Raw genomic sequence first — 22,159 nt, 5'->3', positions numbered from 1 at the left:
ATAAACTTCAAGTATCCTAGTCTATGATCAAAAGCCTACCACAAACTATTCCAAAACTCTTTCTCCAGCCTATCTTCTATTTTTGCTTCCTGCATAAATCCTTCCTTTGCCAAAGTAATCTATGTGCTCTCCTTACCCTTAATGAACCATATTTTTTTACTTCTCTCCATGCGTTTTCCTCCTCATGAGATACTATTGTAGTTCCACCTAGTGATTTTAGCCATTCCATAAAATGTTTGCTGATCACGTCAACAGGGATCCCCTGAATTAATTTATTTATTTATTTATTTATTTATTTATTTATTTATTTATTTATTTTTTGTTTGAGATGGAGTCTTGCTCTGTCACCCAGGCTGGAGTACAGTGATGCAATCTCGGCTCACTGCAACCTCCGCCTCCCAGGTTCAAGTGATTCTCCTGCCTCAGCCTCCCGAGTAGCTGGGACTACAGGCACGTGACACCATGCCCAGCTAATTTGTTTGTATTTTTAGTAGAGACGGGGTTTCACCGTGTTAGCCAGGATGGTCTCGATCTCCTGACCTCATGATCCGCCTGCCTTGGCCTCCCAAAGTGCCAGGATTACAGGCATGAGCCACAGCGCCGTCCAGGATCCCCTGAAATCTTATCATGCACATTGCTAAAGAGCACAGAAAGCATTGTGATGTAGATATGCGTGCACATGGCTTGTCTTTTCACCTGAATTATAAGCACTAAAAATAACGAGTCATTCTTTATACCATTTTTCTTATCTTCAAACCATGTACTCGTTAAATAAGTAGAATTAATAAGTGGTAACTCTTAGAAAGCCTCTGCCTATGAATTTTGTTAAAGATGTAAAATGACATGGTAAGCAGGAAGGATTGAAGCACTGTGGGACTTTTTGTACCACTGAATTAGCTCATGAGCTGAAAAGTCTGTGATCCTACATTGTAAGGAAAGAGGAGGATTTCTCAGTTAAGAGGTTTAATTTTAGAAAAATAATTCACCGCAGTTCTAACAATACTTCACTGAAATTTTGTTGCCTCACATAGGTGTAATACAGGAAAGAGGAATGCATTTTGCAATTTCAGAAAATGATCAAAATGCTAAAAGCAATCTAATAACTAAAATGAAAATCTTAAAAACTATATGTATCTATATCCTTATATACACATATAACCTTTATGTCTAACAAATATACATGTGCCTGCTAAGTGCTTGGCATGGTGCTTGATGCTAAGGTTATAGTAGTGAACAAGGTGGATGGGGTCCTTGCACAAATGGATCCTACAGTTTAGTCAGAGAGACATTTAACAAGTTAGAAAAAGGTTACAAAGGGAAAGTTTCTGGGTATTATGAGACTGTACAGTAGGGACCTAATTTGATTATTAATTTACTTACTAAATGTTACTGAATACTTTTCATCCTTCCATGTTTCAGATGCCGTATCATGGCTTAGAACTTTAAGTTTAAAATGATAATATTAATGTTATTATTATTATAGCAAACACATAATAATTATTATGTATTAGTCACTATTGTAAGCATTGTACATATATTAACTCACTGATAACAACTCTGTAAGTATGATAATTGTGCCTACTTTACAGATAAGGAAAGCAAGGCACTGAGAGGTGAAATAACTTGCCCAAAGACAACCGTATACCTTCTGGCTTCACAGTTCATATATTTCACCACTATACTGCACTGTCCTCTAGAAATTTATTATCTAACTCACCACGTATACAAATGTATCATTGTTGGACCATGTCCAGGGCCATGTGTCACAGAGCACAAAGGAGGGAGCAGTAGACTATTTTTGTGAGAAGAAGCCTTACAGTCAGGTAAGGTTTGTAGAAGTCTTAACATTTGAATTAACACCAGAATGATGATTGCATGTTTATCACATGGACAAGAGAGGAAAGAACATTTCAGGCAGAAGGAGCAGCTTAAACAAAGAAATAGAGCTATGAATCTAAATGACACATTTGGGGACTTGCAAGCCATTGGGTATAACTATAGCCTAGGAGTGCAGAAGGTGATAAAACTGGTGAGATTAGCAGGGGCTAGAACGTAGGGAGTTTTATTTACACACTATGCTGAGGAATTTGCATTTCTTCTTGACACAATAGGAAAGCATTGAGTGATTTAAAACAAACCGCCTTTGAGATAGACCACTGAGAAGACCAATTGTAGCTGAATGATATAAGCAACTAAGAGACATGTGCAATGTGATTATTGGAGTAGTCAAGGAGCATGATACTGAGAAGGGCCTGAATTGAAGCTGTAGTTGTGAGAATGCTGAGGTGGAAACAGACTAGAGAGGAATGACCACGTTAGATGTAGAGAAAAGAGACAGGGTAACTGCTTTGGATGACTAGGTAAAAGTAAGTGCCACCAACCGAGAGAGAAAAGACATAGGCAGAAAAGTGGGTTTGGGGCAGAGGGGCCAGCTATGGTGAGCTCAGTTGTGGACATACTGTGTCGTAGGCATCTGCAGAAGATCCCACTTGCATATGGCCAGCGAGGGGTTGATAGTCAAGAATGAAACTTAGAGAAGAATCCTGAGCTAGAGACAAATATTTGGAACATAGTTGGGACCACAAGAAGGCAAGCTACTGTCCAGGGAGAGTGTAGAAAATGAGAATGAAGAAAATCAGAACCCTAGAGAGCACCAACATTTAATGTCTTTACTATGGTATGTTGCTTTACAGTGAGTCAAAAGCTTGCCTCTTTATATATGATTTAATAAATACATATTGATCAAACAGTGATTCTGAATCATATAATTGCTCCTTCAGATCACTCACATCCTTTATGTGCCCTTCCTGATGCCTCAGAATTAGATAAAATTCCTGGTAATGTACTACTCTTCAGTTGCATAAATTCAAATGTTTGTACTTCCATTGAGTTAACATTAAATTCAATGTACTGAGAGTTTCTCTTTCCCTGCCCATTCCTACTCCCTAACACACAAAGACATGCACTAGTCCTGTTGAAAATCACAGAAGGGGAGGAAAAGGGTAATTATGAACATGCCTGTATGTTGCCCCCTCCTTCTCTCTCTTCTAGATGAAGTATCCTAAACCCTACCCCACTCCTTTCTCACCCCAAACAATCCTTAGCCACCAAAACAAATGAAATGAGAAAAAAAATGATAGCCCTATAGAATATTAGATCTGGAAAAAAGTGTAGATATCTGATTCAATGTTCATTAAGTGTTCGTCTTCCATCCACCTCAGCATCCCTATGGATTTTAATGCACTGAGGCACAGAGAAGTTAAGCAGTTTGCCTCACAGTGTGAGACTACTGCACTAGTCAAACCTCCTCATTTACTTGTTCATTTGCCTAACATTTCTTGAGCCTGAGCCCCTATTCTGTCTCTGACAGCATGTGAGGCAATAGTATACAAAGAAGGATGAAACATCTATAGTTGGGGAGACAAGTGTGAATAAAGATGAAAATACCTTAAACTAAATGCTAAAAGATAGAGAGAGAGATACAATGTGCAAAGAATCTTTAACATTAACTGATGATTGAGGAAGTGATCACAAAAGACCACAGATCATGAAGGTCTCTGCATGCCATGCCTCGGAGCTTGGACTTGACCCTGAGGGCAATAGGAAAGCCATTTAAGGTGTTTAAATAAGGTAGTGTCATGATCATGCTTGCATTTAACAAAGTCATTCTGTAAGTGGTTTGCAGAATATAGTCAAAAAATGATGCAAACTTGATATAAGGGAATTTAAGTGTAGATGGAAAGGAAAGGACAGACATGAGAGGAGCTAGAAAATAGCACTTGGGGCTGGGTGCAGTGGCTCACACTTGTAATCCCAGCACTTTGGGAGGCCAAGGCGGGCAGATCATGAGGTCAAGAAATCGAGACCAGCCTGGCCAACATGGTGAAACCCCGTCTCTACTAAAAATACAAAAATTAGCCAGGCATGGTGGCGTGCACCCATAGTCCCATCTACTCGGGAGGCTGAGGCAGGAGAATCACTTGAACCCAGGAGGCGGAGGTTTCAGTGAGCTGAGATCACACTACTGCACTCCAGCCTGGGCAACAAGAGCAAAACTCCGTCAAAGAAGAAAGAAAGAAAGAGAGAAAGAGAGAAAGAAAGAGAGAAAGAGAGAAAGAAAGAAAGAAAATAGTACTTGGTGACTATGTGGGTATAAGGGGAGACAGGAATTTTCACTGACTCCATGATTTCTATATTCGGAGACTGGATGAATGGTAACACTACTAACTGAGATGTGAAATATTCATCTATTAAACAAATTTTCATTGAATATCTTCTTTGTGCCATCTGCTATACTTTTGGGATATATCAGTGAAGAAAACAAAGATTCCTGCACTAATGGAGCTTGCAGTCTGTCAGGGAGAGACAGATGGTAAAAAATGAACAAGAAATATATGAGTTTTTGAAACATGAAGAAACTGAGAACCAGAAAGGTTAAATAATTGGTCCAAGGTCATAGACCTGGCTAATTGCAAACCTGCCAGAAGAAACCAGGTCTGCTGATTTTATGTAATGTCTAGCATTTTTTTCAGCCCTCAGGCCCTACTCCTGCCAAAGGAAGGAGGAAAAGTTAGACAAGGAGACAGAACTCAGGTGAATAGATTAGCTTGCTGAAAACGAGATGAAGAACATCAAATACCAAGTACATAAGTGACACATTTTTGTACAGAGGTCTGGACCAAAGCCACATTCATCCATTCTGGACCACAAAGGAAAAAGATCACTAGAATCATCTCTTGTTCACAGAAGCAAAAGGGTGGATAGGTATGACCCAAAACTCAGCAGCCTCTCAGGCAAAAGGCTTCCTAATAAAACTAGCAGATTGAAAAATAAGGGAAGGAAATGCCTTCCAAATCTCCAGTGTCATGGTAGGAATAGTCCTTCTGTGATTTTTAAGCTCCATAAAGGTTGTTCCCACAGAGCATATTTCACCATCGAGATGATCTCACTGTGCAGACTTTTAATTGAGTGTGCTCAGTACAGGAAGCAATTTAACATCTGATTCTTATAATGGATCATGTCATTTCAAAGGTGGATCTGCTCTTTGCCATTGATCGTTTTCTTCCACTAAGCACATGAAGCTTAGCTGTTAGCATGTTAACTGTGCTGCTCTGATACCAGGGGGACTATAGTGAATGGTTTACTGATTATTTTCAGTCTGTATTTCTAGGTACATTGAGTATTGTTAGAAGCTCTAAAATGATATTTGATATAGGCTTCTTTAACCTGATGGTCTCATGGCACTTCACAAAGGTTAACTCATTCTTTAAAAATACCTGAAGAGGAATACAATAGAAGCTTGTTATAATGTGCTTTAGATTTGGATATACCACAGGTCAAATGCTCCGTTAAAACGTAACTCCTTATCATGAAATCTCAGTAATACATTTAGCCTATTCTAAGGGTATTGGCCCTCGGCTCTGAGATCAGCACTGTACAATGTGTCTGCTATATTCCTTTTGTAAAATCTGACTTCTCCTGGTCACATAGTCTTTGAAAGGGAGCATAAAAGCAGTTTAGAACTTTGTATTGCTCTCTTCTTGATGAAACCTCCTTTGAACCACTCATTCTGTCATTACTTGCAAATAACTGACAGCAAAATTTATAAGTGGTAAGCATTTAATAGAGAGGTCAACTCTTGTCCTTTCTCTACTACAATCCCCTCTTATTACGCTGTATCTTAGAAGTGGGTTAATCAGGCCGGGCGCGGTGGCTCAAGCCTGTAATCCCAGCACCTTGGGAGGCCGAGACGGGCGGATCACGAGGTCAGGAGATTGAGACCATCCTGGCTAACACGGTGAAACCCCGTCTCTACCAAAAAATACAAAAAATTAGCCGGGCGAGATGGCGGGCGCCTGTAGTCCCAGCTACTCGGGAGGCTGAGGCGAGAGAATGGCGTAAACCCGGGAGGCGGAGCTTGCAGTGAGCTGAGATCCGGCCACTGCACTCCAGCCTGTCGCGAGACTCCGTCTCAAAAAAAAAAAAAAAAAAAAAGAAGTGGGTTAATCAGCTGGAGAGATGTGAAGCATTAGGCCTTGAACATGCTATTTACTATTCAGCAGAAATCATATAAGGTATTTTCATGATGTGCCCCTTCTAAGGAGGGTTAGTTCCTTAACATGTCAGAAGGCTTTGTTATAAGGATATTTCTTTTTACACTATCCTATGACATGTATCCACCTTGTCCATCAGAAAGATAAGAGTATATGTGTGGGTGTGCATGTATTCACACACAGTGACCTTGAGTAACTTAATTTCTTTTAGTCTTAGCCACCTCATTTGTGAAATGGTAGAAGATTAGCAAAATCGCCCTTGAGTTCTTTTGCAACACTGAGATTTATGATTCTTAATGCTGTATATTGAACGATTGACACTGATTATGAATGGTTCATAGATTTAGTTCATAAACTCTCTTGAGTTTATTAATTGTAAATAGCTTTGTTTTCATTATAAGGACATCCACATTTTGATATATAGACTATGTTATTTGAGGATTTCCCTTTATATATGGAGATACACATACATACACACATAAACACATGTATGTGTATATATCTTCATTATAACAATGTCTCATTATGTTTTGAAGTGCTCCCTAATGGATGATGATATTAATCTACTAATAAAACAGATAATTAGAGGAGGAGGTTGTAAGAGGTTTATATAATTATTGTTGCTAAGGAAACTTTCCTTGATTATACAAGTACCATATGCTTTAAAAACATTGTTAGTTCTCCTGTTTATTGAAAGTGCCAATAATCAATATTTTTCATCTGACTCTACATGTCTAGCACATATAATGCATCACTTTCCTGCAATTTCCAGGAATTTATTAGGTCTTATGAAATGATTCATGTGTACACAGTGTTTTTTTCCTTTACACATAACAGTTACAGCAGACTCATACATGCCATTTGTTAAAGAATCTTTGTTCAAAGTGTAATGCACACACCATGAGGATAACTATGGAGCTATTCATCATGCCACTGAAGGGAAAAGTCCACTCAAATATAAGGTATCCAGAATTTAGCATCTTCATCAGTGGAAAAAGAGACAGTTAATGTCACCATATTAGGAACCTAGGATTGCAGATACATTCTTCCCTGCAGCTCCAGACACACACCTGGGTTTCTTAGAAACAGTAACTGAGTTCTCAGAAAAACCAAAGTTTCTATTAGTTAGCAACAATGTTAATACTATCATAATGCTACAAATTCCCTGGACTTAAAGTTCATTTCGGCAGATTATATGGGGCAAGAAAAAAGTTGAAATATAGATTGTCACAGAAATATGATAGGAGGGTTTATAGTGCTTTTTAGTGGATAAAAGACAAAAAGCTTATGCCTAATTCATATGTAGGTTTCATTATCTTCATCTTGATATTCAAAGTATGAAGACCTGTGCTTGCATTTATTTTAAAATAATTCTTTTTCTACTCAGTAAAAAAAATAAAAGATAAAAGTTAAGGTAACTCTGATTTGATTGGTTGAATAAAACAAGCATCTGCATAAAACATGGTAGCTATTTCATTAACATTACAGTGAGATTAAAACATTAACTCTAGATTATTGAAGTAAATGAAATTCATTGGTGGCACTAGAAATACAATTCACAAGCATCCTTAAGACAATTCCAAGTCAAATTAAGTGTGTAAGACTGAATCTACAGAAATATCTCTGGGAGGTAGATATGAAATGGAAAAAAAATCACACTATTATAGTGATATCATAGCCATACATTCGGCTCAAAGATGGTTTGTCACCCCAGGCCTTTTTTTGCCCAAATGAAAATAGAAATTAAACCACAAAATAGTCTCAGATCCAAAAATTCTTTATCTTTATACAAAAGTTCATTTAATGGCCATAAGATTTTATACACACACACACACACACACACACATAGTGATTTAAGATTGTAAGGCAATTTAAAGCACATCAAATATCAAATGTTTTCTTTTTTTTTTTTTTTTTTTTTTTGTTGTTGTTGAGACGGAGTCTCGCTCTGTCACCCAGGCTGGAGTGCGGTGGCCAGATCTCAGCTCACTGCAAGCTCCGCCTCCCGGATTTACGCCATTCTCCTGCCTCAGCCTCCCAAGTAGCTGGGACTACAGGCGCCTGCCACCTCGCCCGGCTAGTTTTTTGCATTTTTTTAGTAGAGACGGGGTTTCACTGTGTTAGCCAGGATGGTCTCGATCTCCTGACCTCGTGATCCACCCGTCTCGGCCTCCCAAAGTGCTGGGATTACAGGCTTGAGCCACCGCACCCGGCCTCAAATGTTTTCAAAAGACATCTTTTACATTTTTGTTCTGAGACAATAAAACCACATATATACCGTTATTAGCAGGCAACAATGCAACATATAGTGAAACTTTTGACAATTTGACAAGTTTGAAGTAAGAGGTAAGTTTGCAGCTGCCGCTCTATAAATCTGAACTAACTCTACTAACTGTTCCAGGACACTAAAGCTTTAAAACTATTTTTCAAACCAGAGCATATATTTAAATAAGATGGCAATTGTGAAGCAAGAAAATGTAAGTAAGCCTGAATGCGGGCTTATTTACATAAAGTACAATATAGTAAGAATCCATTTGGACAGACCAATGGAAATGTCAAAAGAAAACAGGTAAGGCCGGGCGCGGTGGCTCAAGCCTGTAATCCCAGCACTTTGGGAGGCCGAGACGGGCGGATCACGAGGTCAGGAGATCAAGACCATCCTGGCTAACCCGGTGAAACCCCGTCTCTACTAAAAATACAAAAAACTAGCCGGGCGAGGTGGCGGGCGCCTGTAGTCCCAGCTACTCGGGAGGCTGAGGCAGGAGAATGGCGTGAACCCGGGAGGCGGAGCTTGCAGTGAGCTGAGATCCGGCCACTGCACTCCAGCCCGGGCGACAGAGCAAGACTCCGTCTCTAAAAAAAAAAAAAAGAAAACAGGTAAATCTTGTGTTTCATTATTCCCCTTCCTTAAACTCTTATTCTGAATTCCAGATTCATTGACTATTTGTCATTTTTCTCAATTCATTTTTAGCTATATGAAGTGACAGTAGATCCCAAAAGGAAGTATTTATAGGGTGTGTCTGTCCCTGTATATGAGAGATCCTATGGAGAAAGTGTCTACCACTACAGCTTGCCCTGCTGCCATGGAAATTCTCTGACAGGGGAGGATAAAGTAGAAAGGCTCTATGGTGGAGATGGCTGAGAGCGGTTGAAGGAAGTCATAATTCAATTGTGCAAAAATTAGTGGCCATGGGTAAGGATCAGAATAAATTGTCCCAATCCTGTGTTCCAAAATCAGATGATTAGAGACATAGAAGAGTACCCCATATACTCACCCCAAATAAGCTGAATGATACTATTCCTGTAATAAAAATATCCTGCATTTATATGATTGTTTTATTTTTTTTCTCCAAATACATTCATCATTATGGCCATGATCCAGGGTCATTATTAGAGTTTGGATTGCATACTGAGCTTTGATGATACAAAATATCTACAGGACTGTTCCAGAGATTTGATTTACATATGTATTTCCCTGAGTCATTAGAGAGAAGGAGAAGAGGGATGGGAAGGACATAAATTAGTTCTTCAGTAAAGAGTGAGGACAATAAATTTTCACTTAGAAACTTGTTAAAGTCAGGCTCATAGAGACTCTGAATGGGTAGTTGAGTCTGCTATAAAGAACTTGACTTGTGCCCCAGCTACCAAATTTCCAGTATCCTAGCAAAAATATTTAATTAGTCTCATAACACCCACATGGTATAAGTAGGGTAAGTAATAGTTTCTTCATATTAGAGTTGAATGAACTCCTTTACTTTGAGAGGAAGGGCAAATTACTTTATTGTGTATGCTTCAGAGTTAAGGCCACTGGTAGAATTCACACCCCAGTATCCTTTCTTAAAGATCAGTATGGCCCGGGCACGGTGGCTCATGCCTGTAACCCTAGCACTTTGGGAGGCCAAGGCGGGCGGATCACGAGGTCAGGAGTTCAATACCAGCCTGACCAACATGGTGAAACCCTGTCTCTACTGAAAATACAAAAATTAGCTGAGTGTGGTGGCACATGCCTGTAATCCCAGTTACTTGGTAAGCTGAGGTAGGAGAATTGCTTGAACCCGGGAGGCAGAGGTTGCAGTGAGCCAAGATGGAGCCATTGCACTCCAGCGACGCAATGGCTCCATCTCGGCTCACTGCAACCTCTGCCTCCCAGGTTCATGTGATTCTCCTGCCTCAGCCTCCCAAGTAGCTGGGATTACAGGCACACACCACCACACCTGGCTAATACTTTTTTGTATTTTTAGTAGACACGGGGTTTCACTATGTTGGCCAGACTGGTCTCGAACTCCTGACCTTGTGATCTGCCTGCCACAGCCTCCTGAAGTGCTGGGATTACAGGCACCGAGTCACTGCATCCAGCCAGATTCATCATTTTTATCCTACTTGGGACTTGCTGAGCTTCTTGAATGTAAGAACCTATGTCTCACATAAATTATAGAAAATGTCAGTCCTTATCTCTTTGAATCTTGATTTTCCCCCTTTTGGTATCTTTTTGGAAGTTCCCTTAGACTATCCATCCCATTCTAGCCTCCATGTATTTTACTCCATTTTCTTACTTACTATCTCTTTGTTTCCCTTTGTTATCTTATAAGCAATTTCTCCATATTTATCTTCTAGCTCACTAAATCTCTCTTTAGCTATGTTTATTGTAATGTCTAACCCTTTTATTAATTTTTTTATTTCAATGATTACTTTTTGTTTCTAAAATATTTACTTAACTTTTTTAAAAAAATATGCCCCATTGTTTTGGGTAATTTTTTGCTTCTTAATTGTATTATTGGTTACATGAAATATGATTATTTTATATACAGTATCTGATAAATACAGCATATGAAGTCTTTGTGGATCTGGGTCTATGATTTGTTACTTCTCTGAACTCTTGGATATGAATTGCGTTCTTGTTTTTGGCTTTTTTAAATTGTGAGTTCAAATAAGTTGGAAATCTCTCTAAGTCCTATATGAAGAAAGTATTCTTCTGATGAGGATTTACATTTGTTTCTGTCACGAACCTGCCTACACTACAAATCAGCGTAAACTTTAAAATATCAGGTTGCAATTTTTTAGGCCAAATAAAGAGTACAAATACAAACCCTAAACCCACATGAAACCTGGCTAGGGGCCATGAAGTCTCAGAGGAGGCTTGATATTTAACATCCTCATAGACCCAAGCCTGAGACAGATCATTTTCTTCTAGTCTGTCTCTGCAAGGCACATTTTCTTCTAGATTGGATATATATCCCAATATATATCCCTAATCTTGCACAGACCCAAGGTAGCTAAAAATTTTATCTCACTCTGGACCCTCGTGAAATCTCTGGGTCACTCAAATCAGCAGATGACCCATGTCCTGGCACAGCTCTGACTCTCCATATAATCTTGGGCATGTGAACCACTATGGGTCTCAATTTACACATCTGCAAACTATTTGTAACCTAAATTCACATTTCAATTCATTTTTAGTAATAAGCATTTTTACTCTAAGTGGATAAAACAACTTAAGTTCCAGTAAAATTAAGAATGTAGTCTACTAAGTTATGGGTAACAATATTAGATCCAGTTTCACAAAACTAGAAGAGCTTATTCCATGCTAGCAAAGAATGTCCTAAGAAATATTGCTCAAAAGACATTTCAGGAACCATAGCAAAGCCAGTGAGGTTAATAGTGGAGTCAAGAATAAGTAGTTTCAACAATCGAAACAAACTTCCCACACTTCTCTGCTAGGTTCATTCATTTTTTTTCTTTTTTTACCAAGAATGATATTGAAGGTTCATTCATTTTTTAAATTGAATTCTGCATATCAAGCAATGAAAGTTAAGGCACTTTAAATACGATTGCCTACTTTCTTTTCCAACCGTCTTCTTTATGTTCATTTCTTTTTTTGACAGACTTGTCATAATCATAGAATATTGACAATAGATGAGATTTTAGATGTCACCTATTTCTGCCCATTCCTTTTATAGATGAGGAAACTGAGTTCCAGAAAGGCTGAGTGACTTATGGACAGTCATATAGCTCATTAGACACATAGTTAGTATGAAAAACAGGTATTGTGATTTCTGGTTTAGATCTTTTATCCAATATACCATTCAGAGAGCCGTCTATAAATTTAACAGATTCTACCCATTGTCAACAGTTCCACTGAATCTCTAGAAAGCTGGCAATGAGCATATATGGGGAAGGATCCCAGGACCTTTTTCTTGACTATCAGAATGTTATAAAAGTTGTCAGAGATTCAGCATGGAAAAATTCAGACAGAAATGAACTCAAATCCCAGGCCTGTTTCTAAGTTACTGTGTTACCTTGAATAAGTTGCTTGGATTATCTGAGCCTGTCCTGTAAAATAGGGAAATAATTAGTATTTTGTAATATAGTTGTAGGGGTTAAATGAGATAAGCATATGTACAACACATAGCATGATGCTTTTCCCATAGTGGACACTAAATTATAATGATAGATTGTAGCATTGTATTTCAGTTCTCATTGTGAAGACACATTTCAAAGATAAATCTTTTGTGAGTAGAAGATAAATTAGTAGATGATAAATCTCAAAGAAATTCATCTTTAAACACTGTAAAGCTGAATTAATTTGAAGGAGTATGAAAATTCTTTCTACTCCAAAGTCTTTATGTTCTTTTGTCACTACCCAAATGGTATTTTTCCTGTGTTTGCAGAATACAGATATATGCTTTACTGGAAAGTCAGCTAAAAAGTAGCTATTCTGCCTCTTCGCTACCTTTACTTTGAGCCATGCTATTTATTATAAAATCACATTCAAGGAAAATTTACATTCCTGATGTGTCAGCTAAGATTATAGTTCAGCGATTGGAAATACCTCCCCAAGGGGAAAAAAAGAGATAAACAAGATAGAAGTATTATTTTATTTTAGGCAAAAAAAATATAGAGGCAGGCAGTCCAGGGCTTGTATGGTGACTTCAGAAAGAAAGCTTCTTCCAGCTCACCACTGTATTATTTCTAGGATGGAGCCCTTACCCCTATAGTACACAATGGGAGCCAGTGCTCTCTAGCTATTACATCCTCACTATAGGCAAAATGAAAAAATGACAAGGCAAAGGGACTTCTCTACTTTCTTTTAAGAAGACCACACAGAAGCTACTGCCAGAAACATTCACTTACATTTTATCGATCGATAACTTAGTCATGTGAAAACACCTAGTTGTAAAGGAACTGAGAAATGTAATCTTTATTTAAGGAAGTCATGTGCATAGCTAGGTAACGTCTAATTGTACTATAGCTTTCTAACTCCCTCTTAACCAACACAAGAGGGCAAAATGATCAATTATGTGATTCGCGGTGTCCTCAAGATAAAGACAAACCCAATGAGACACCAATGAGACACTTCTCAATGAGACACACATGTCTCAATGAGAAACCAGTGAGACACTTCTCCTTTAGCTCCTCTTCAAGACTTGTATGGAAAATTAATTAAAATATCTCCTTATTGATTTTTATATTGATTACATTATGAAATGATATTTTGGATATATTGGGCTAAATAAAATATATTATTTAAATTAATTTTAATAATAAATTTTACTAAATAATTTTTTTCCTTTTTATTGTGGTTACTAGAAAACTTTAAATAATATATGTGGCTTGCACTTAAGGCTCACATTATATTTTTATTGGGCAGCAGTGCTTTAGCATATGGCAGTATCAAGTTTAGCCTGGAAAATATAACTACACATATATTCCAAATTAAACTGATTCTATTCCAATACCAAGGTAACTAAACAAGTTAACTTGCAGTATGAAATTATTGACAAAGTAGATTAAATATGGAGAAGGCCTACCAAAAATGATTACTTGAGTCTTAATGTAACAGACTAACAATCCTTTTTGGCAATAATAAGACAGCAAGGGTAACCATTTTAAATCTACTTCCAGTTTATGACAATAAAATCGTATCCAGGAAATATAAAAGAATAAATATATTTATATTTCCTAAGACAGGAGGAGCATGAATTCATTAATACTCAGAGCTCTACACAAGATGATAAAGAATACAAATATGAAATGACAGAATAATTAAATACCTAACGATAACCTGTTTCTTATATAGAATATAGGCTGGAGAAACTCAGGCTTTCAGTTTCTCAAGAAGGAAACCAGCATATGCTTTAGATAAAATGTCTAATAAAGTAATAGGTTGGTAACTTGGATAGAGTAGAATTTTAATGTCATAAAATGAGTTAGACACACTCTGGGTCCAGCCAGCCAGAAGACCTATGGAGATAATAACTATAAACAAACTGGTAAGGATTAGAGTTTATCATTTAGAATAGTCTTTGAATATTTCTCCAACCATGAAATCTTCCTCTGATGCTTTATTTAGCTTGTGTTTAAAAAATCATGTGTGCTATATAAGGGAGAATTACTAGGACATAGACAGAGGTGGCTTGGGATCACCAAGCTGTCGGTTGGCATCTGAGCTGCCATGACCTCATTCTCCAAATCCATACCTTGTGTAACTGCCACAGAGCCTGGCCTTTTTAGGGGATGCAACGGCCAAATTCACATCTTCCTACAAGGTCATATTAAATCTGAGGTTTTACTTAGCAATAAGCTTTTCATACATAGACTTGACTCTGATAAAATCCAAATGGCCTTTTCTAAATTTATTTTTGCTAGTAACCACATTAACTTGGCCAGAATTTTTTTGTTTGTTTTTCTCTGCCCATCATTCTTCTCAAACCAGATACTATGACGGTAGGATAGAGTGCATATATCCATGTTAATTAGCATCAATTCATCCATAATGGGAGCTGCCCCTCACTTAAGGCAGATGAGGGCAGGATTGAAATGGTCCTTGGGACTCAATGGAATGCTCACAGAGTGTGAAAGCCTCTCCGTCCATCACCACCTCTCAGCCTCCTTACATAGTAAATCAAAATGTAAATGCAAACATAGCTCTGGAACAGCTATGCAAAGGATCAAAATAGTGAAGAAATGATTAATGGCTAGCTTTTTCAGAATATCCATCTTAAGGATGGGTAGTTAGAGAAGAGAATCTAATTCTAGTAAATAGTCCTATGCAGCAAGTAAAATCTATGTTTGCCTCCAGGCTAGATACAGACAAAATTTCTCACAAATGTATCCCACATCCTACTATTCAGTACCAGCAGGGTTGGTGTATAAATACATTTTTATTTGTGTTAGGAATTTTCCTTTTGGGTTATTACATCTCCCTCTAAAAGACTGCTTCATGGGAAAGGAACTCACACAGTCCCTTAAGACTTCTGGTGGAAAGCAATAGGATCCACCACCATTCTGAAATTCAGCTCCCAAGGAATGATTAACTCTACCATAAGAAGCAGGGCATGGATAAAAGTTTAAAGATGATTTTAAAAGGACCATATATCTAAGCAAATTGTGTGTACCTTGGCAGGAGATATACAAGAACAAAGGCAAATCATTTCCAGATCGCTGGGAAACTGAATCAGAACCAAAAGGAAGATCATCCAGTTGTATGAGTCAGGCATTCAGCAGCAGTCCACCTGACATCTGTCAAGTTTTATGGTGGCTGTTGTTTCTTAGATAAGTGGAGAGGGAAAGAGACAAAACTCATATACGGGAAGATACCTGTGCTAAAAACAAGATTGTATGAGGACATTAAAACCAATCAGAAAGTGCAGTACAATAAGAGTGCTCACCTGTGGCATTCCAACCTGGGGTGTTTCAAAAAAAATGTTAGTTATCAAAGAACCTTTTGGTGACTCTAAAAAGTCGATTTTAATAAATACATACACTCAATGGAATTATATGGTAGGTTGTCTGCTGAAGCTTCTACCTCCATTGGAGTAGCTCGCCTTAATCTGGCAAAGGAAATCCTCTGGCTGTAGAGTTTGTAGACTCCTACTCCTAGGGGTGTATTAGACATGCCTTTTCTCACTCAGATCATCTGCACTCTGGTAGGCTTTTTAAATTTTATTTTTTAATTAACAAGTAAAAAATTGTATATATTTATGGTATACAACACGATGTTTTGACATATATATACGTTGTGGAATGGTTAAATCAAGCTGTTGAACATAGGTATTACCTCACTGATACGGTTTAGATCTGTGTCCCCACCAAATCTCATGTAGAATTGCAGTCCCCAGTGTTTGAAGTGGGGCCTAGTAGATGGAGCTTCTCTAATTATGGGGTTGGATTTCTCATGAATGGTTTAGCATGATCCCCTTGATGCTGCTCTCGTGATAGTGAGTTCTCATGAGATCTAGTTGTTTAAAAGTGTGCAGCCTTTCTCCCCTCCCTCTCTCTTGCTCCTGCTTCAACCATGTGAGATACCTTCCTCCCCCTTTGTCTTCTGCCATGATTGTAACTTTCCCAAGGCCTCCCCAGAAGCAGAAGCCACTATTCTTCCTGTACAGCCTGCAGAACCGTGCGCCAATTAAACCTCTTTTGTTTATAAATTACCCAATCTCAAGTATAGTAGTGTGAGAATGAACTAATACAGTCACACACTTATTTTGTTTTTTCATGCGAACACTTAAAATTTACTCTTAGCAATTTTCAATTATATAATATATTGTTATTAAGTATAGTCACCATGATGCATAGTAGACCTCTTAAACTTATTCTTTCTGTCTAATTTCTTCTTAATGATTATAGTGATGATTATGGTAATTATAATAATAATACTGTTGCGTTTACTGAGCTCTTACTATATATGTGCTTTACAAATATTATCCATTTAATCTTTGGGACAAATCAGTCTTTCTGAAGTGTCTTTTACATAATCCTTTTATTGCAATGTGTTATAGAAAAACAAAAATGCATTTTTATAGTATAATGAAAGGGAAAAACACTGCATATGTTAGCTCCCACTTGGAAATTCACAAAGCACATTCCCATATTATAGATACTAAAAAAAGCCCTGTATAAGGAAATCTGTTTACCAGAGTTTCCCATGAATCTTTGATCAGGAAACCCAGTTGTCACCTCACATTTTTAAATATACTGTGCAGATAGCAGTATTCTTTGGAGTATACTTTAGGAAAAGGTGCTGTAAAATGCTACCTTCATTTTGTAGATGAGGAAATGAAAACTTAGAGAAATTCAGCAGCTTTCAATCAAATAGCCAGTAGGAGGCAAAGCTTTTGAAACCAAGTTTATTTAATGCTAAAGCCCATACTCATCATTAACAATAATGGCTCAGATAATAGCTATCATGTATTAACTATCTAATATGTTCTAGATGTTTTATGTATATTGTCTCATCCTTATAACTCCTGCAGTGAGAGTACCATTATCCCCATTTTATAAATGAAGAAACTGAGGCTCCATTAGATTTATTGACCTACCCAGATCTAACCAAAGAAACGTATACAGGACTGTCTGCAAGGATGTCGACTGTATTGGTTCTGCTTATGTATCATTAAGCAAATTACCTAACCTCTTGAAGCTTCATTGTCCATATCTGTAAAATGGGTGTAATATGTGTAAAACCTCTGGCACATAATAGTTATTGAGCAAATAGTATCTATTACACAGACAGTAGTGAGTTTAACCAAGCCAGTATACTCTAAAATAAGTACATAGTGAATCTTAACATTGGACGTATCATTCATAAAATGGATATATTGCCTCTAACGTAGATTTGAACTTGACATCAATCAAGTTTTTAGGCGTCGTTAGAGAAGACAATTGAGGGGCAGAGAGTAGCAGGCAGGCAAAGAAACCCCATTCCCAGTGAGGGAAGATATAAATACTAGAAAGGTCATACCTTTCAGCATGGTGTAATTCAAAGAACAGTGTTAGAGTGAGACAAACTCAAAATTGATGCCAGCCTCTCTCCTAATTAGCTACATGACGTTAAGCAACTCATTTAACTTCTCTGGGCCACAGCACCTCCTCTGAAAACTGGTACTAACACTATCTTGCAAGGTTGTGCTGAAGATTAAATGAGATAACGTACACAAAGATTCTAGCCCTGAACCTGGCACTTATTACATGGTAGCTTTGGCCCCCAGGGCTTTGCCTCTACCTTCTAGAGCAGCATGTTTTAACCAACAAAAGGCAAATGTTGTATCAATGAATGAGCATCAGGCTCATTCCAGAAATGTGCCTAGTGCTCTCTGCAACTTCAAGGGTGGTCTGGGATGAAAACAGATGATAATTATAGTCTTTTAAATATTAATCCCAAAGTATCCTCAATCGCTGTGAGAGTGGCATGTGTCACTGTGAATGAGGAATCCTGAGAGAATAAAGTAATCAAAAATGTTTTTAAAAGGCAATGAGGAAGGAAGGTTTCCCAACTTTGGCAGCTGATTTACATCTATTAAACTGATATTACCAGGTGCAGATTTCGAATATAGCTATTTTTTCCCTGCAAATTTCAAGCAAGGTATAAATTGTGTGTGTGTGTGTTTAATGCAAATATCTTATAGCTGTATTATAGATACAGTTGGGAGGTACTTCATTTCCCTCATTTTATTCTGAGATTAGTAAAGTAATTCTTAGAGCACACTCTAATGACTGCCTGAATAAAAGTACAAGTAGCATTTGATCTCCAAGCATGTATTTAAAACAGAAAGATTCACACTTGCATATTCATACAGTCAAACACACTATCACAAAGTCAAGCAAATACATGAATACACATATGCCCAAACACACTTATGCACACACTCATGTACATGCACCCAATCAAGCAACCCTCATACACTCTCACATTCACATATACTCAGACTCTTGCGCAGTCACACATATATACACACTCTCACACAATCACACATATACACACTGTGGCACATTCATGCACACACTCAAGCCCATGCTTACCCACTCCAATACACCCATGCATATTTACACATAAATTGACACACTAACACATTGCTACTCTTACACACATACACACAGTGAGTTTGTTTCCATGTATAAGGAATATTGTCATTAGTTTGAATAAAAGGAAAATTATTTTATAATAATGTCCTCATCCTAAGCTGATGTTATATGCCCACTGAACACTTAAAATTTTATTTACTTAGGTTACATTCTACATCAGAGAGGGCAGAAAATTTTAAAGGCCCTAAATTGTATTCACGCCCTTTAAAAGTTAACTCTATCATTCTGTCTTGAAATACAGAACATCTTTAAACGTGAAGTGCTTTGGGAAAAAAATGTAAAATTTTGTAATAGTTGTAAATTGGTATGTGCACTGTAGAGTAATTTAAAATCATTAGAATGATGCATTTTTTAAAGTAAGTGCTTTGCTAGAAAATGAGTGAAGCAATATCACAGTGTATTAATGGAGCTCAAGACATCTCAAATTGATTTTGAAATTAAACATCCAAAACTGCAACTTGAAAAAAAAATAATTAGGTAAACCATTATATAGCAATCAAAGAGAAAAAACTCTCTTGAAAGTTAGGAAATTGCAAATTAAGAGTGTCAGTCATCCTGATTTGGCAAGGGCAAGGATTGTCAAGGAAAAGAAAACATATGCAACTTAAAATATTCTTGAACACTGAATCGCACACGCAGTTTGCTACTGTGTTTTGATTTCTAGCTTAGGTATTTCTTTTGCTCAAAAGAAAGACATATCATTGTGAGAGCTTCATTCAGCAAAAGTCTTGCATGTCTTGTCACTGAAAGACTCGACCTTGTGAGCGTTTTGCAAACGAAGCTGGCAGTTGACACTAGACTGGAGGAAATGGTCAGGCTACGTGTCTCTCCCTCTTTTCCTATCCCTAATGTTAGATTGAACTGTGTGAAATTGCTGATATTCGACCTATAAATGTGATATTTTCGCAAAGTTCAATATAATATTTCTAGCTTAACTGGATTTGGGAGGAAAGGGAGTTGTAATTATCTGGAAAGTGGCCTTCTTGTTCTGATACTAGCAGTGTCATGAAAAGTAACCTACAAATAATTTCTGAGACAGGTAGCTAGTTACTTAATTGATAATAATTTATTTGTTTAAAAAATGAAAATAATACCAATCTACCATACATAACCCAAAACTTAGTAGGACAAAATTAAATAAGAGGTATGTTTTAAGTAGTCCAAATTACAATACAAATAAACTCAGGTGCATCCTCACCTGTCTGGATCTTTTATTTATTCAGACTATCCTCAGTTGTAAGCTAGCTTGCACAAAGCATTTCTCTATTTTTAGTATCAGGGCCAAATACTTTAAAACTGGAAATATCTCCAGTTTTTGCTAAATGCTAAAAACATTCACCTCCAGCTTTCCCTGCATGAGAGGGAATTTGTGAAATCTTTTTCAACATTACAAGTTGAGCATCCATAATCTGAGATCAGAACTGCTCCAAAATCTCAAACTTTTTGAGCACTAACATAACACCATAAGTGGAAAATTCCACACCTGACTTCATGTGATGGGTCACAGTCAAAATGCAGTTAAAACTTTGTTTCATGCAGAAAATTATTTAAAATATTATATAAAAGTACTTTCAGACTATGTATATAAGGTGTGTATGAAACATAAATGAATCTTATATTTAAACTTGGGTCCCAGGTTTTTTTTTGTTTTTGTTTTTGTTTTTCTCCATTTTGAAACAGAGTCTTGCTGTGTCACCCAGGCTGGAATGCAGTGGCGTGATCTCAGCTGACTGCAACCTCTGCCTCCTAGGTTCAAGCGATTCTTGTGCCTCGGCCTCCCGAGTAGCTGGGACTAGAGGCGCCCACCACCACGCCCGGCTAATTTTTGTATTTTTAGTAGAGACGGGGTTTCACCATGTTGGCCAGGCTGGTCTCAAACTCCTGACCTCATGTGATCTGCCCGCCTCGGGCTCCCACAGTGCTGGGATTACAGGCATGAACCACTGCACCCAGCATTGGGTCCCATTTTCAAGATACCTCATTATGTTTATGCAAATATTCCAAAATCTGAAAACACACAAAATCCAAAACACTTCTAGTCTCAAGCATTTCAAATAAGGTATACTCAACTTGTATCTAGATTTCTCTATTACATGGATTGAACCCAGTCTCTGATGGTGAAGGTGCCTATAATTCTGTTTTATTATTTTCCTATCTCTTTGGGCTGCTAAGTAACTCCTTCTTAAATGGAATGACAAGATATAATCTACCCCCTTCTTTTAAATAACTCCTGTATTCTTCGGTGACACAGTGATGATATTTTAAACATTGTTTGGTTGTGGCCTTAATCAGGTATAATAATTATTTCTATAAGACAAGAATAATGATTTCAGCTCTGGAGAAAACTTGACTCAGGCTCTATGTAAGACAACAAGAACATATTAAGCCCCTACTGTGTGCTGAATCCTATGCGTTACATGAATGAGATATACAAACAGAATACTGTAGTAATCCATCTAGTCTTTCTAGATAGAAGTTTGGCAATTTGGTTATTCACAGCAATTATTCAAAGTAGGAAGGAATCAGGTACATCTTAAGTGTGCAACAGAATCAGAATTGTTAGGTAAATCAGGGTGCATTTGGAATATTATGTAGCTATTACAAATATTTGTGAATAATTTTTCATTTACATTAGGAAGCTTCTAAAGGCAGAGGAAGTCTAAAAGTATGCTAAAATGTGTATCTAATATCTCCAAAAGATGCAAGAGTACAGAATTGATGGAAATATGCCAAAATATCAAGAGTGTTTTTTGCAAAATTGGGAGATTCTTTTTTTCCTTCTTTACTCTTTTTTTGTATTAAGGACTCAGAGGATTTGGAATGTAGAAAGCAACATAATTTAAAATCATGGTCAAAAAGATTATTGAGGACAGGTTGAGGCCCCCATTCATTCCAAGAAAAGAGAGTTCAGAAGAGAGTTAGTAATAATCTTCAAGTACTTGAAAAGCTATAAGATGGGGTATGGTGACCAGGTCTTCTCCAATTCTTTAAAGAATAGAAAAGAAGTAAGTAATATACAGAGAAATCTAGTTTGGCTAGAAGGGAGAATTTCATGGGGAGAGAGAAAAATTTTTTAATTAAAATAGCTTATAAAGGCATATATGCCATTTCCTCTTTAGAGGATTTGAACAGCCATTTTTTATCTGCCTATAAGGATTTAGGAACAATCCAGGCAGTCTCCTGAATACAGAAGGGTTGGCTGATTGTACTCTTGAAGTCAGTTCAAGTCCTTTGATTGCATC

At 37.4% G+C, this 22,159-nt stretch overlaps 1 protein-coding gene across 3 annotated transcripts in view; it reads left to right on the top strand.

The window, feature by feature from the left end:
* The window catches only part of TENM1 (teneurin transmembrane protein 1), a 657,629-nt gene that overhangs the window by 364,138 nt on the left and 271,332 nt on the right, over nucleotides 1-22,159 (top strand). The window lies entirely within an intron of this gene.

The sequence above is a fragment of the Rhinopithecus roxellana genome, chromosome 7 (genome assembly GCF_007565055.1).
Source record: "Rhinopithecus roxellana isolate Shanxi Qingling chromosome 7, ASM756505v1, whole genome shotgun sequence".
Lineage (NCBI taxonomy): Eukaryota > Metazoa > Chordata > Mammalia > Primates > Cercopithecidae > Rhinopithecus > Rhinopithecus roxellana.
This window is presented reverse-complemented; position numbering and strand designations above follow the sequence as displayed.